Source organism: Numida meleagris, chromosome 5, assembly GCF_002078875.1.
Source record: "Numida meleagris isolate 19003 breed g44 Domestic line chromosome 5, NumMel1.0, whole genome shotgun sequence".
NCBI classification, from domain to species: Eukaryota; Metazoa; Chordata; class Aves; order Galliformes; family Numididae; genus Numida; species Numida meleagris.
Window position 1 is genome coordinate 5,888,355 of NC_034413.1, and position 17,351 is coordinate 5,905,705.

The window sequence follows — 17,351 nt, forward strand, 5'->3', positions numbered from 1 at the left end:
AGGATTTATTCTTGGTAAAACCATGGCTGATCTTCTTTTAATAACTCTTTCTCCTATAAATACCCGGCGCTTTCATCCCTAATGATTGATTCTCATATCTTAACTTTCAGCAATATATCTGAGGATAGCTATTGAAAAGCAAGTTTCATCTGCCAAGGCAAGTATAAAGATGAACTCAGGTGGCCCTGTGCTTAAATGTCTATGTATCTATTTATCATCTGCTAAGGTACAAACAGCTCATCATTTCAACAACCGCTGAAGACGAAAACAGTGTCCTTCGCTCTGTCAATTCTAAACAGGGATCCAATGTCTGGAAATATCAGTTAAACTTTGTTGAACATAAAAAGGAAAAAACAATCTTTTATCACAGACAGTTTTTTTCTGTCAGAAAATCTTTTCACACCCTTTCCGTCAATACATATCCACTACAGCTAACAAACGTGTACTAATAAATGTCATGCATTTGTTCTAATATGGACTCCCAACTTATGTAGTTTAAAGCTCTACTGTTTTGCCATATACTTTATTGGTGAGATTTTATGATAAAATGACAGAAAAAAATTTTTCTAGTATAAAATTGTTAGTTATTAAGTATTATATTTCCTGTTATTTTGAAACATAGATTAAAAGCATGGTATCTGCTCTTGCTAGCACAAGTTTGCGTGCCTGTATCCACTCTAGAACCAGGTAAGGCATTTTCACAATGGCATTTTGAGGTCTTGCTATTTCACTGATGAAGAAACTTCAGTTAGTCTGGAACTCAGCTGCTGAAATTTTGACTGACACTATGCATGAAAATCACATTACCCTGGTTGTAAAAAACCTTCTCTGGCTACCTGTAAAGTACAGGATTATGTGTAAAGTCCTAGTTATTAACTTACAAGTCCTTAAATTGACTTGGTTTTGAATACCTCTGAGACATTCTGGAACCATACATCCTCAGTCGTTTTCTTTGGTCTCAGTCAATTGGATTAGTTCTTTTTGGCTGAAGACATTGAGCTACAGGGCATTTTTAGTGTTTGCTCTCTCCTTATGGAATTCATTAACCATGGAGGTCAGAATAGCTGACTCTCTAACATGCTCTATATCTGAACTTAAGGTACATATTTTCAGATTGTTTATTTGGATGTGTACAAGTTATGTGATTCTCGTAGATTTCTTTAGTCTTTTCACATAGATAGTGGCCAGTGTCAGTATTTCGGAGCTAGAATTAGTCTTGACTTAAGGCTATTTTCCCTCTAGGTACTTCAAGGAAAAAGCACTTTCTATTATAGAAGATTTTCCCAATGACTTGTAGAGACTTGGCAGATGGAAGTGTAACACTCAACATTCCTATTTTTAAAGTATGATCTAGATCAATGTTTCCAGGAAGGACAGGAGATTAAATAGAGAGTAAAACTCTTTTTAATTTTTTTGAAGTCTTTCATTCAAATGGTATAAGTATTTGCTTCTAAGACATTTATAGCTGTTTTCCTTTTCTCACCTGTACTCAGCTGAAGAAGCTCCCTTACTTTTAGCTGGTATGCAGAACAGTAAACAAGCATTGAAGCCAGGCGTTAGTTCAAATTAAGCTCTAAACTAAATAATTAATAAGATTAGATCAGATCATAATTTTACTGTACTAGCAGGCATTCTTATAAATCTCTGTGCTATGTGATGGTATTTACATTCCACAGTGGTGCTGCAGGTGGACATATTATAAATTATAAAAGCATGACAAACCTAAAAGCTTGATTAATGAGATGCATAGTCTAACGCTACTTGGTTTGGCCCTCCCATTGTGTCCTGGGCAAAATTCTTCCTTAGCTTCAGTGAGGATGATGCAATCAAAAGAGAAGGCATGGATGCATATAATCCATGAATGTGCTCCTTGTATTGGTATATCATACAGAGATCAATTCCCTATCAGCAGTGTATGAATAACTGTCTTGAGCTTGCATGCCAATAGTTATGGGTAGATCTCATCACTTTTAAAAATAAAAGCTCTTCCTGTAGACGTGCAAGACAGATTGGTGAATTTACCTGGTTTAAATTAGGCTGAGTGGTTCATGATGGTATAAGGAGGGGAAAGATATTCTAATAAAACCAGCCAAATCAAACCTTTCCTGCCCAGTTGACTTTTCACAGAACAGGTTGACAGCGTATTAAAAGCTGTTCTGTTGCATTCTGCATGTGAAAAGGGAACCTAGCATCTAGATTTAATAGAGCCCTAAATAGCTATAGATAATTTATTCTAGTTATAGCTTTAAGTTCTGTTTTTCAGAGAATATGAGTCTTATGAAAATGGTTTCCATGCAAATCAAAACCAGCTGAAAGCTTGCCAAGGCCAAGATGTAATTTAAGATGGCATTTAAGCTGCTCTGTCTTTTCTGTCTCTAGAGATATCATCATAAAATAAAAGAATTCATCAGGTAATGTTTTCTTCATTATTCAACTGCACAATTCTGAAGTGAAAAGATAATTAGACATACAGTGCTGTCGACATAGTTTATGAGGAGATTCTGATTAATTAGCTATGGTAAAAGGTTTTTATATAGTCATAATTAATTTATATTTCAAGAAAAGAAGCAAATGTTCTGTACACAGATTTTAATATTTTTTCCTCTGACAGATTTATCAAAGTAATTCTGAAGTTCTGTTGAACTTAATGCACTTCACTGTTACTTTATAAAACAGGAATAAGATCTAACAGCACAATTAATGTTGACTTTCCTGGGAGTCAGAGAGGTTAGCACTCACATCACTTTGAAAAATGCCTGTTTTCACATCCAAATCAACAAATGAAACCACTGTGACTGATCAACGTCATACACCTTGATTGGATGTTGAATTTACATTGAATCAGTAATGAAAAATATGAATGTATCACATAAGTTGCTTTACATGCTTTGTCATACTTTCTTCTTCTGACCTGATCAAAGTCAAAAGGTCAGAAGACCTTTCCAATTATTCTGTTTCCCTTTCAGCTTTGCATATTGAGTCTAAAAGGAACATACATATTGTCTTGAAATATGGTTTAGTGAAAATACTAAGTCAGGGCTTGAACCAATGATTGAGCACCTGGTGGGCAATCACTGCAGGGTTAAGCCAGGGAGCCCAGGTGCATGCAGTCCACCTGAGTGACCAGGAGGGGTGGATCCTGGCTCCACCCACTCTCAGACCTCATTTAAGGGTTGGCAGTGGAGGTAAGAGGATCTCCCTGGATATCCCTGCTTCCCTGGGGCCTTCTGAAGGTAAGTGGCTTCTTTCCTTTATTTTTGTGCCCCTGGCTTTTGTATTTGAAGTGAATCCTCACTTCCTGAAGCCTGGTATCTTGTTGCTCTGCTATCATTGTTGTGTTTTTCATTGTGTAGTTATGGTCGTATTAGCTTTCTACTTGTGCTCCCTCTCAAATCCGAACTTTCTAAATGACCTCACATCCTACACTTTGACTTACACTTTAGTTAACTCTGAAGTGAGCTAACACTCACTTGAGTTAACACAGCAGATGAAGAGAAGTATTGATACAAACTCAATGCTTTCTCCTGTGGGTAGAAGAAATCCAACTCATTCAAACTGCCCAGCACAGAAAAGGTGAGCCTACATACTCAAGCACAGCTAACAGAGACAAAGCCCTGGAAATTAACTTGTGCAACTAAAGTAAATTAGTATAGAAACTAATTTAAAGAAATCTGACTTTTGGAAAGACAGTGGTGCGATTTAAAGATAGTCTCAAGTACATTAACCACAGCACCTATGCAATTTAGCAAAATGCTTATACACGGTAACTCTTTTTGAAACAATGGGATTATAAATCCATGTTTTGATATGAGGAGCACATATGCAATCACCAGATACTGATCAGGAACTGCTATTTGCTGCTTTTAATCAATTCTTCTGAGAGAGATGTAGAAAGAAAGCCTCCTCTTGGGACCCACGTCAACAGCCACTGGAGACACTAGAATTCTTTCTAATATAATTTGGTGCAGTCCTTTGGAAATCATTCAGGTACCACTTGAGCTATGAGCAGAATCCAAAGGACTAAAAAAAAAAAAAAACTCTTCCTGCTCTTGTTTCAGTGAGAACTTTCATCACTAAAGTTAGCCCTAAAATCCTAAACTGTAGCATCCCGAGTACTGTCCATCCATTTTTTGGTTAAGCTTATTTGATGCAGTATGTTACTCAAAATGATCTGGAGCCATAGGAAGTGTTACAATAGTGAGGATTCCTGAATAAATAATTCTCAATTAAGTGCTAGCACCTAATTATATTAACTTATAGTAATTACTGATTCAATTATGAAATTGAAGATTAACCTGAAAATGCAGACTGGCTAATTTATTTTTATGATAACTATACACTAATAGCACATGTAGTTGGACTTCTCTGGGTGCAAGCAAGGTAAGGGCTATTTTAACACTCATTTAGGAAGCTAGATAATCTTGCAACACTTAAAGAATATCTGACTAGAATATGTACTGAAATATGTCTGAAACAATGTTGTATTTGATTATTTTAAAGCCTTAAATATCCTGCACAGCCATAGCAGAGGAAATAGGCCTTATTATTTATAATCTATTTTAATGGTTTTGTGCTTTTTCTCAGTAATAATTTCCGTGGGGTGTTCCATGTCGGAATCTGACTTTTACAGTAAGTAGGAAACACAAACATTCACTAATGCACTTGCTTGTATTTTGTCTTGGCAAAAGCTAGAAATTGTTTATGATTCAAGTTTGGGTAGAAGAGAGAATAGGTTCAACTGTTAGTTTAAAGGATTTTAGTGAAGTAGTTAGGGAAAGCTTTTGAATATTAACAGTGAAGTAGGGAAATAGGTTATCTGACTGCTATGAAACTTTGAAGATCGTTAAGAGCAGTGTAGCAGGTAAAGGTGACACAGCTAAAGCTTCCTATGGGTCAGAGAAAATCAACAAGATGAACTCTGGAGTTCCCCCTAGACCTCAGATTTTGAGAAGGAATGTAAAATAAGAATTGCAGTGTTTGACTTCTCATGTAATCTCATGATTGTGAATGTTCTTAAATGTAATAAAATGAAAGAAATTAAAAGCAAATGTTATTTAGTATATTGTGCATAGCAAAGTAACTGCTAACTTTCCGTATTCTGTCTCTAACAAGAGGTTTGTCGGAGATTTGTACTTCCAAATCACATCACTAAAAATATAACAGCTTGCCTTGGAATTTTAAACAGGTGATTTTTCCCAAGTAAAAATTTCAGGGATCAATTACTTATTGTATTACTTACAATAAATATCATGAATTTAAACCACGAAGATGACTGTATTTATGAGTGGTGCATGTAGCATATTTAGAAAGTAACAAAGCAGTAAAGATTACCTCACGTGTACAGATTATATATTATTTGTTAGTGTGTCACTTCCAGTATTCTTTCTTTTCCAAGTGAAAGTATAAAAAAAAACACGTGATTAGCTATGACATTTTATGTGTTAGCTTTTACCCAGATAAATGTCAGATTTAGATAATCCTATGGGATCTATGCTTCAAATGCTTAGAAACATGATTCTGGAAGTTTAAGTAACTATATACATATTATTGAGATTAGTAGACCCAATATACAGTCCTGCAATAATAATGTATGGAGCAGAACTGAGTTTAGAAACCATCTCCAAATGTTTCGTATGTGAATTACTCAAAACCAAGTGTATGGTAAAGGGGAGTGGATTATTCAGTAAAGAAGACCGTTAGATGATTTCTCCCTAATCCATCTTGCTCCCAGCATATATATTTCAATATCACAAGAAAGTATATTTGTAACTTTCAGGAAGATAAGATATAGTGTGTATCACTTCCAAGAGTGACTGCTGTTGTGAGGAAGACATGGATAATTGCCTTTATTCCAAAGTGTGGATTTCTTGCACTGGTAACTAGTTTTTCCTCTAACATTCTTTCCTGTTTATATTTTTCCCACTTAAAGTACTGGAAAGCTATAGAGTGTTCTGACAAATAAGCTTCCATATGAATACCAATGCTGCAGAAGACCAGATCCTTCTCCGTTCTAAGAGGAGTTCCTACAACTGATCAACAATTAATGTTCATTGTGGGATGAATCTCAGCTACAATTCTGCAAACCATATGAATTACTATGTTATTAGACAAACCCTTCTTGGGAACTGAAGTTTGCAGGAGATTTTTATAATTAATCTTTAGACATTCCATTTATTTTACAAAATTACTTTGCCTTTTGAATTGTCTTTTTAAGGCACAACCAAAATAGTGCACTATGACACTACCTTAAATGGAGAATTATAGGTCTTGCAAAGCACTACAGAGATGCAGTTTTATCTGCAAACTTGCTCAGAGGGCTGCTCTATACCTAGATTTTCTTCTTATCGCATCTCATTTTGTTATGTTAGAAAGTGGAAAAGTCTGTGCCCTGTCAATTTGTTCTTTTGCCTTGCTTTCCTCATCAGTTCGGAACTAGAAAAGTATGAAGAATTTAAAGATAATTAAAAAAAAAGTAAAATTCTTTGTAAAACCCTGGAAAACTTCACATGAATTTTGATATTTGGTTATAGATGGATTGCTTAACGTTTATAGAGAAACACAACATTACTTATTGTAACATAGTTACATAGGTGCTCACTGTCTCAGCGCTATTTTCATCCTGCTCTTCTTGCTTCATGACCCGTTTACTCAATTTTCAGTTATTTCCAAAAGATACAGTGTATTACTCTATATCCTGATAAACACAATATTTTCAGAAGTCTTTACTTGTAAGAAGTTGAGTGCATGAAATGAGTGTAGGAGTGCAAATCAAGCCTTCCAGTGTGAAACAGAATTTGACATTGGATGTGCAGAAAAAGTGTGAACAGCAAGTTTAGTGTTGTACTTGAGTCCTTTTTTCCCATTGCTGATGGTTAACTCAAAATGCAAAAACTATGCACCTGTCTGCCAACTAAGCACAGCTGCATAGATCTTCCTGCTAGATCCAACCATGTGCAGAATGCAGAAGCCAGTTGAAAAAGCCTTTGCACTCTTAGAAAACAATACTTGTTAGGTTCTGACTGCAACTCAAAAGAGGTATCAATTCTTTAGTCTTCTTGACTGACAGCATTGGATTCAATTTGGGACCCTAAATGGACAGGCCAGCCAGCTTCAGTTTTCTCAAGTTCATCAAGGGCCTGATGCAAACCAGACTGTTTTTCATTCATACAACAAAACAATCAGGTTGGAAGAATCAACCCTGCTGTATCTATCCATAATGAAACAGCGGGCAGCAAGGAAGGCGCAAATCTTAAAAACAAACACTGAGAAATCCACATCAGATGTAAAGCTGTGGTGCACCTAGTGTTCAATATAAAGAAAATATGTGATTAGAGCTTTTGTACACTTTGAAACATATGTAACTAGATATAGTAAGAATTTACAGTGGGAACGCTAAATTTAGAATTTAGAGTGCTCAGCATTGATTCAACTAGGCCCTTATCAAAACATTCATTTCCTCAGCAAAAAAGAAACAGACCCATGTTGCACAGCTTTAAAGAAAAAAAATGAAGAAAGTGTACTGAGCTCTTCAACTATATTCACTGTTAGGAGATAAGGGAAAATATGATTGTCTCCAACTCTTGAACCATATTCTTCTGAAAAATGACTCAGTGTAAACTGCAAAGAGGCAAGACCTCTTTTAATGAGAAGGAAACATGATTCTGTGTATTGTAGCACATCTAATTTTTCTAGCAACATTCCTAAACCAAAGCTTTTGAAAAAATAACTGTTGGAAAAATAAGGAGATACAATCAAACTATGCTAAAATATGATAAGTTATGATGATCTGCCTGACACATTCTGTGTAGAAACAAGAGAAAATCTTTTCCAAAAGGCTTCTTGATTTGCAACCATTAATTCCTGTTTTATTAAACTAATGTTTTCTCGTGAAGTGTTTATTTCTAATAAAAGATCCCTTAGGCTATTTTAAAAAAAATGCATGTAGTTAACAATATTCAGTAGCCTCGTCCATCCCCCCAATACACGCACCAGTTTCCTTACCTGTTCCAAAGAATTTCAGTGTTATTTGCAAATTTAATTGAAAACATGGCATGTCAACTTCCATTGCAACCATTATTTCTGAAACTGTCTGTACTTGCCAATATGGTGCAAATGTTTAAAAAAAAGTGAGGAATTGGTTGTAAGTCTAAGTGCAAACAAAATTGCCTAACTTGGAATTTGATCAAGATTGAACACTAGGTTTACAGTCCAGCTCTTATTATGGCATTCCCATGGTATCTTGAATATTTAGTGTCCCTCAACTGCATAATGCATGGTAATGCTTTATTAGGTATCAGAATGAAAGGAACTACACGATAACTATGCGTGGTGTTCTTAAGAGTTCAAACATTCTCTCAAATACTCATTTGATATAGATAATTGCAAAGAAATAAGGGTAGGTAGCCTAGCTGCAGCAACTATAGCATCACACTATGCTCTTACTGCTTTTAGCTTTTAAGGGATCAGCAGGCACCTAGCTATAGGCAATCCTCTGAGTTTCACCTGGCGTATTCCTGACATATGGCCTAAGGTAAAATGAGTTGACAGACATAGCTATGGAGTCCCACCATATTGGAAGACTCTCAAGCTGGTCACTCAGGCTACCCGTATGGCCTGATACAACAGAGACTATTATAATATACACTAAGACATCTTAAACGCAGCACAAGGCATTACAGCAGGAATTCATAATGATGCTATGGTTCTAGAGTTTTGTTTTATGAAACAATAAATTGTGTTTACTTTCCCTAGTTATAAAGGGGGGAGAGAGAATTCCTGAGTTGCTCCAAAAATGTAAAGCTGGATCAGCAGTAAAAGATGTTGAAGCAGCAGCATTTCCCTGAGAAGCAGCCAACTTAGAAGTGGAATATGGATTAGTGTCATCAGGAGCAGCAGCAAGAGCTGCACAGGCAGTCTGATGGGGCACTTTCCTAGCACATCATACTGCAGCTGAACAGCTGAGCCACTCAGAATATCACAGCTGAAAAATTTTGTCCAGAATCATCAAGCAGATTTGCACCCTCTACACTCTGAATTTTACAGGTTACTGAATAAAGATGAATGAATATCTTACATAGTTGGTATAATTTTGATCTTCATAAAATAAAAATGTAGTTTCACTACTGTATGCAGCAATGACATGAACTACAGTTTGATATTCCATAGAGTATCTTTGCAGAAGTCTGTAATCTCTTGTTGGGAAAGGAAAAATAAAAGCTCCTTTTAAACAATCCTGTCAATCTTTTCTTCAAATTCTGCTTTAATTGTGAAAACCATAGCTGGAAAGTCTCTAACATATTCAGATGTAACTGGGAAACCCTCAATTAATTTTCTCTTCTAACATGTAATTTAGTGATTACCTAAATAGCATCATTAGCACATTTCATGTAAGTTTACAGTTAGAAATCAGTCTTCAACCATTAATTCAGTGGTAGTGTTCATTTCTATGTTTAAACGGCTGTATTCAGCAAACCTGCAGGGAGTTCATATATCCACCTCTCTCGGTGGAAACTGGAAAGCTTATGTAAAAGTTATGAAGGCACTGATTACTGAATGACTGATAGTCTGACTGCGAAGACCATTTGTCTTCAGAAATGTGAAACATCAAGCAATATTTATACCCTAAAATTTCTAAGTGGCAAAAGATGTTTAAGTTGCACATGCTCACCAATGTATTTTAATTTTAAAATATTCTGGGGAAGTATAGAGCAAACTGACATCACCTTACTAGGTTCAGTTTAAAAAAAAAATATGAATTCTGGACATCTCAGTTTGCCTTCTGAGATGTCTCAAGGCAGGCAACAGAAATTGTGAGGACCAAAAGTGATGGCATACTTCTGAAAATATAAGCTTCTATTTCCAAAGCACAGGATATTATTATTCTTCCCGATTTTAGACACAAAAAAAGGCAAAAAGGGCTTAGTTTTTCACCATACATACTCCAAACCACATGTCTAGTTTCTCTGCTCTTGTTTGGATTGAACTGGTTTCTCACCATGTCTTTATTTCTGTCACTTGAGTCTGCTCCTTTTATGTTGTTAAAACCATTCTAAAGAAATCAAAGAATTCAAAATACCAAGATTTCCAATATGATTATGTATAGTATTTACCAGTATGTTAGCAGCAAAAGACCTCCATGCGACCTAAGGTGCTTCTTGTTTTTGTAAAAGAGCATCGAGGACTTCCTTGTGTTCTCCTTCAGCTTGAAGTAAATAGTTTTCTAGGCAACCATGAAGAGCGTAGCTGTGTGAGATTTTAAAGTAGAGACACAGTATGAAATACCTCCTTATTCGTAGAATGCCTGTTCCACCGTGTGCTCTTATTACTATGGTACTATCTAGCACGTCCTGAGAGTAGTTGAAAAATAACGCAATTCCTAATTTTAATACTAAAGACGAGCTCTGAGCAGAAAGTTTGTTTACCCCAGTGGATTATTCCTATATACTACTGGGAGGCATGTCAAACTTTTTATCCCCATTCTATAGAAGGAGAGGCTGAGGAGTCAAGACTATATGACCAGTCAAATCTGTGGGTGGTATCAATAACACAAGCAGGAGTTCATAACTTCTAAATAAGTTCTTAGGCTACTGGCCAATCATCTCAAATTGTGATCACAGGCACTTGTAAATACTCAAGTTGACCATACAGTCCTAATAACTATGTATTTAAATTAGTCAACCTGTTATTATAATTACAAGCTTATTCTGAATTCTGTGTGTGTAATAAAATTTAGGCCTACCCCAAATATGTTTGTCAGAGCAGACTGCAATTTTTAATTTTCTGACACTCTGCAAATGTCAGAGGAGAGTTGCTGTGATCCCTGTGTCTTTTAATATGCCTTAAAGATAACTGAATCAAGATGAAAAAATCCATGACCCATAGGCAACCTCATTACCCATACTCTGTGCTGTTCATTTCCTAAGGACTGTTCCATATGAGTGAAATCATCTATATTCTACATATACCGTAGAAGGACACATCTATTTTCTATCTGCTACGTTTCCCCCACCACTGAATGGTACTCCCCCTGTTGGTATAATCAAAAGGTGGCCACTTGTCCACAAAAGTACAAAAAACATCTGCCTTCATGTATTTCATTCTTTATTTTTAGCAAAATACACAAAAATTGAACACAATTGTTACATACTCTTAAAAAGGAATTAGGACTTAACAGTTAGCTACCTCATTTTGTTCTAAAATTCAACAAACTATAAGAAAATCTCTTTTTATACAATCTCTTGGATATGTCATTTGCCATTTATATTTGATGGCCTTAAGGAAAAAAAAGTTACAAAAAGGTATTAATGCAAGTAGATAATAAAGCTGCATTCTATAAATCTATAGCAGCTTACAGTAATCATTAAAGCATGCAAAACTCTTTCATCTATTCAAAAATATGCAGTGCACAGAATGCCTGCTAAGGTGCATGACAAGTCAGAGTTAAATATATATTAATAAATGAATTAGCTTCATAAATAATAGCCATAATGACATTTTAGGAGACAATAAGTCTGAGGATTGTCAGAAAATGGTTGATGTATGAGCTTCACGTCTCAGTGATTCTTCAAAATGAATAGGCTTTGCGAGATAGTTCAGACCCACGACCAGCCTATTTCCTTGAATAATTTACTTGTTGTCAATTTGTACAGCCACATTACACATGCAAATTGTGCTGCCTGTGCAAACACCACTTGGAGATGATAAAAACAAATTTACGAAGGCTATAGAGGAAGGATTTATTTCACTTTCTCGCCCAGGTCAAGCAATACATGTATCTGACGATTGTGTGTACCCAATTTTGTTGTAATTATATCAGCAAATTATTCTTTATAATCTTATTATTTTTAGCAGTCTCCTTGTGCTTGGGATAATTAGCTTTCTTCACTCAGTGTAAAAACAATTCAACTTGCCAGCTAGGCAGGGCACAGCTCCATTATCTGTTTTGGGTTTAAATTTATTCCCTATATTCTTGGACACTTTGTGTAAATTAAAAATTTCATAGTCCCTAATACTGTACACGCTGTTCATTCAGTGATGAATTAAGGTCCCTAAACCTCTACGTTTGCTATTAGATATCTCACCCACTTTATATGTTAATCTGTGCTAATGAATTCCACAACCCCTAGCCACAGCGAGATGACTAAAATTATTACCACTTACAGAGATATGCCTTTTTCATTTAAAGTTCAATTCAAATTGCTCCCATAAACAGTCTGCCACACAAAGATACCTCCTTTAAAGAAGAGTTACTTACCTGTAAGTAGAGTTCTCTGAAGGTAGCATTATCTTTGGATACACATTCCTCAGGCGTGTGACCTCTGGTTTGTGGCACGGGGGAGTGGATCCACCCCTTGATAGTTAAGACTTTTCCCTTAACGCACTTCATTAGCTCAGCGGCTCCTGTGCCTCAAGGGTTATTTGTGCCATATTCTGGCAACACACTGCCCACTGCCTTCCCAGGTAGGCCCTGAACCAGCCCGAATAGCAAAGATGCTCCTTAGAGAGGTGGCTGCCATGCTGATGGAGCATCTACACTGGCAGCCTGGTACTCAACAAGTTTCAAGGAAGTGTTTTCCCTCACAAGACAGCAACCTAGAAGCCTGTCATTCAAGGTAAGTATACAAAATCCCATGGAAAAAGAAAAAAGCATGCAGATGGCAACAAAAAGCTTACCTGTGTAGCATGTCTCAGCTGCCAGCTCACCCACGGTACAGCTACCTGACCTTCAGAGAGTCTGGATACACAGCTGCAATTCTGCTACTCTGAAAAGAAAACAATCTCAATATGACAGTTTCCCCAGTAAAGGAAAATAGCAATACCCTCTGCTGAGTAATTGTGTTTCAAACCAGTAGAGGGCATTGGTACACATAGAGCCTAAATAGATTCATTTCAGTAGCCTGAAAAGTCAGATGCTGTTTATATAAAGGAAACAATAGCACATTTCAAATACTGTACACAGTAGCAATACTAACCCCTCCATGTAAAATCCATACAAAATAACACTAAAACAATAAAGATTCTCAAGAAGATTTCTAATTATTTAGACCTTTATTGAAGTAAAATGGTAAACTAATTAATTTGTAATCAGTAGCCTTGAAAAGTAGTTAAAGTAGTGTTGTTTGCTTCACCAACCGAAATAAGAAAAGGTGAATTGGCTCGTTCCAATGCCATATCTCCAGGTCACACAAAGGAACTCCTCATTGTAATTCTCACTATTGAGCTTCTCAATGCCATCTAAACTAATACACAAAGAAAAACTCTGCAAAATGTTAGGAAAACTGCTTTCTGACTTTTCTTGGGTTGTAAACATTTCATTTAGTGCTATGGCAGAAGGATCTTTCTCTTCCTTTGCTGGAGCAGAGCAAATTTCTCTAGGACCCCAGTATGGTTTACGGAGTTTGCATCCATTACAACAAAACTTGTACTGATACATCTGGGTAATGGATAGACGACCCTACAGCAAGGGTGATATCTTCATTGTAGTGAACTATATGACTGCAGGTCACATAGGAAAGCATCCTATACTCAAGATAGCATGTAGCTGGTCCTCCATTATCTGGTAATACGCTTCTCTCAAACAAGCAAATTCAGAAATATCTGAAATTTAGAAATACCTGGCCTCATCCAAAACTAAACGAAGCCAATGGAGATCCTTCCACTGACATTAATGGGGCTTTTGATCAGGGCTCAGGCAAGGGCCTGCTTGGATTACTGTCTTACTTTCAAGGAGGTAAAGAGAGCTCATGTTACAAAACATCATTACTACTTAGAATATATACTGTAGAATATTTACTAATATACTTTAAAGTACTGTCTTAGATAATGTTCTTTGGAGATTTCCATTAATTCTCTCTATGATGGTTCTTGTAATGTTTGTTTAGCAAGAATTAATTTGGTTCTTATATGGCACAGTATGTGGGAAAAAAAGTAACTCTGTAATCCTTTTAACTGACTTTAAATGCTCATTTGAATATAATTATTTTAAAGGATTAATAAAAAGTATTTTTAAGTTAGCAATGAATTAAAAGTTTAGGAAAAAAACAGAGGTTATTTTATTGTCTTTACATCTCACTTTAAAATCATATTAATTTTCCTTTCCAATAATATTTTATTGTATTAAAATATAATCATGCTGGAAAAAATTCTCATTATGTTAGCAAAAATGAATACAAGGTAGATAGTATACTAACACAATGACTGTAATCTGCTAATACAATAAGGCCTTCCTACTATGATTAAACAAGAATTCAGTTCTTGATCATTTTGACATATTTCCAAAACACTGTCTCTAAAGGATAAAATGCAGCGTATTTCCACGCTTAAGGAAAAGGTCCTGATGTCCTCATTTCTTGCTAAAAACAAGAAACAGCTAATAGTGCATAATTTATGTTGTAGCAGATTCTATTTCTGTATTAGGAAACCATTTGCATATATTTTGTGGAAATAAGCATGTATATGATTACTTGTGATTAGCTAATCATGGCTTCAAGCATGCAGCTGAGAAAATAGTTTAGGCTTCCACTACATCCTGAAGTCCAATGATCTGAGCTCCAGCCAGTTTTAAGGAGAGAATTCCAACCTGAGAACCTGCCCTGGGGCACTAGAACATACATAGGCATCAGCTGTTCTAATATTTGACAAATTTGATCACTGATGTTAAAGTTACTAATTACGAGAGTGTTTTAAAAAAGAACCCAAGGAATACCCAGTTTAGTAGATCACAATCAATATTTTTTTTACCCAGAAACTAGCAAAACATTCCCTTTCAGTGCTGCTACAAAAGGCGCGAAAAAAAATCTCTGTTCCTACATTTATCTTCTGATGTTGAATATTTACAAACACTACTTTGTGTCTCAAACTTCCTAGTTGAGGTTCCCCAGTAAAAGTTGATTTCTTATGTGGTCAGATGCATTACCTTGAGACAACAGGAGTATGAGGTTCCTGCTGCATTTGAAACACTAGAATTACACTTGATGTTACACTTAATTGGAGTAGGTCTTCCTTCAAGTAGTTTTTAATAATAGCATCAAAATTGTTAAACCTACGAGTACTGTGTTGGACTAGTTGGATGTTCCATAGGAATTTCAGAGGGATGACTTGTTTCATTCATATTAGTCACTACTGGCAGGTCCCCAGAGCAGGAATTCAAGTGAGAAAGGAAGTCAGATCAGTTAATCAAAAGGAAATAAATCGGATGACTTGAATATTTGTTAGAGGAGGAACAGAAAACAGCTTTGAGAAGAATTCAGCACTGAAGCAAGTTTAGGATACAATCAGCCTTGGGGAAGTATCAGTGTTAGTTACAAGGCTGCGTTCCCTTCTTGTTTTCCCACATAAAAGGATTCTGTACACATTGTTTCAACAGCAGCAGCAACAACAATAACAAAACCAAAACAGAGTAAGTTGCAAATTCTTGTAAGTAACCAACTGTAGCTTTAGCAGTCACCAACGCTTTGAATGCAACTCTTTCTGGGTCACTGAAAGTGAAGGAGGAACTCTTTCAATGTTTTTTTTCTCATCGAAGAACCTGTGAGAAATCAGAATCTCCTGTAGAAAAAGTAGTGAATATTTTGTAATTCAGCTTTTTTAAATTATAAAAACAACCGCAGGTGACCATTTTAGCGGCCTTTCAATACCTAGTGGGGAGCTATGGAAAAGAAGGGGACAGACTCTAGCAGGGTCTGTGGTGATAGAACAAGGGGAAATGGCTTCAAGTTTAGGTTGGATATAAGGAAAAAGCTTTTTAAAATGAGTTTGGTGAGGCACTGGAACAGGCTGCCTAGAGGTGTGGTTGGTGCCCTGTCCCTGGACACTTTCAAGGCGAGGCTGGATCAGGCCCTGGGCAACCAGGTCTAGCTGTGCATGTCCCTGTTCATTGCAGGGAATTTGGACTAGATGGCCTTTAAAGGCTCATTCCGACTCTAAGGATTCTATGATTCTAAGATTTCAGTACTTCATTTGTGTGAACTACCTGTGCCAATGTGTGCCAGAAATGGACTGTGGACACTAAATCAGGATCACAGCCTTTGGATACAAATTGTGACATGAGATGAAACTTGCTCTTTGAAAATGTATCCCTTAAAATCAATATATCAGCAGCAATATTTTTATCTGTTACCACTTATCTGTGTACCAAATACAATCAAGTATTAAATGTAAATAAAATAAATCTCTTAAAAATTGATTTCCCAGATGAGAGGAAAAACTAGTTAGCAAGCTGAGTGTGAAATTTACATGTAGTTCATGAAAAAGTGATTACTTACGGAATTAATTGATTTCAGAAATGAAACTGAAGATGTAATGTCATAGCATAGAAAGGAAATGAATCAGAAGTGTTCATCTATGAGAAAGGTGTTTGTCTTTCCTTTCATGCACAGCCAGTCCCAGGTGACCACACAGGACCCTACTCACCTTGGTGATCCAAGGCGGTCCTACTCAAAGACATAGTTCCTACTGTCCACCTTTATCTCTCATTACACAGGAACTCATGCCACTTTCTCATTCCCCTCACATCTGAATGTTTGTCCACAAGAAGGCTGCGTCTTGGTGCCAGCAATTCCTTTCTCAGAGGGCACAAGGCTGAGATCTAGTTTTCAACCTGTCAGCTGCAAGCCCTCCCCTCTTTCAGACACATATCAGTGCCAGTGATCTCTTCTTATTATTATTATTTCATTTTTCTTGCCATTACTCTGTACCACCTTTCCTCACACCCCCTGTACATGACGTTTCATGCTGACTCACATTCAGGCCACTGCTAAGCATTTGTTTCATGTCTCACCAATGTATTTTCAAAGGGCAAAGAAGAGAAACTTCCAAATGAGTACCTACTTTACTGAATGCTCTCCAGAGAGTTAGTGTTTGCCTTTGAGACACTTCACGTGGTGTCAATCAGTTCACAGTGACTGGTTTCCAGGCAGAGAGGCAACTTTTCCACATTCTTGGTGTGGTTTAAGGGAAACTCGAGCTTTGCTGGAACAAGGTCGTTTGAGGTTTTCCATTTACCACATTAGTATGAGACATTTGGGGGAATTTTAAAAAGATTTTTTCATCCATGAAGAGTAGGGTTGCAGACCCTAGTCACCGTCCCATGCCAAACATTTGGGAATTGTACAGATTACAAAGTTTAGCTTTGAGTACCTTCCATACTCCTCTAACACAGCTAGGAACACTGGAAAACAACTTTCCCTTGAGAGCACTGCTGTTATTCTGAGAAGTACGCCTAAATTGCATGTTTGTGGACACGAGACCAATCTGGAGCTGTCCCGGCTGCAGTGAGGATGCCCCATCACCTCAGCGCAGCATTGCATTGCGTTGCGTTACATGGCACCACGCTGCTGCACACCCAGCCCTGT

The 17,351-nt window shown here is 36.7% G+C and overlaps 2 long non-coding RNA genes across 7 annotated transcripts in view; one reads left to right on the forward strand and one right to left on the reverse strand.

Annotated features, from left to right (window-relative positions):
• The window catches only part of LOC110399535, a 67,604-nt gene extending 50,356 nt beyond the window's left edge, over positions 1 to 17,248 (reverse strand). For 3 of the 5 annotated variants that reach the window (XR_002439263.1, XR_002439265.1, XR_002439264.1), the window contains exons 1-3: positions 16,828 to 17,248; positions 12,673 to 12,761; positions 10,110 to 10,242 (exon numbers count right to left, since the gene is read on the reverse strand). This is a non-coding gene — a long non-coding RNA (uncharacterized LOC110399535). Of the gene's footprint in view, positions 1 to 9,360; positions 10,243 to 12,672; positions 12,762 to 16,827 lie in introns of those variants that run through there. The other 2 variants (XR_002439266.1, XR_002439262.1) reach the window with 2 other exon arrangements.
• On the forward strand, positions 164 to 9,227 carry LOC110399534. Of its 2 annotated transcripts, none has more exons than XR_002439260.1 (2): positions 164 to 687; positions 2,264 to 9,227. It is a non-coding gene; the product is annotated as an uncharacterized LOC110399534 (long non-coding RNA). The 2 variants fall into 2 exon arrangements; XR_002439261.1 differs by having other exon boundaries at positions 2,380 to 9,227.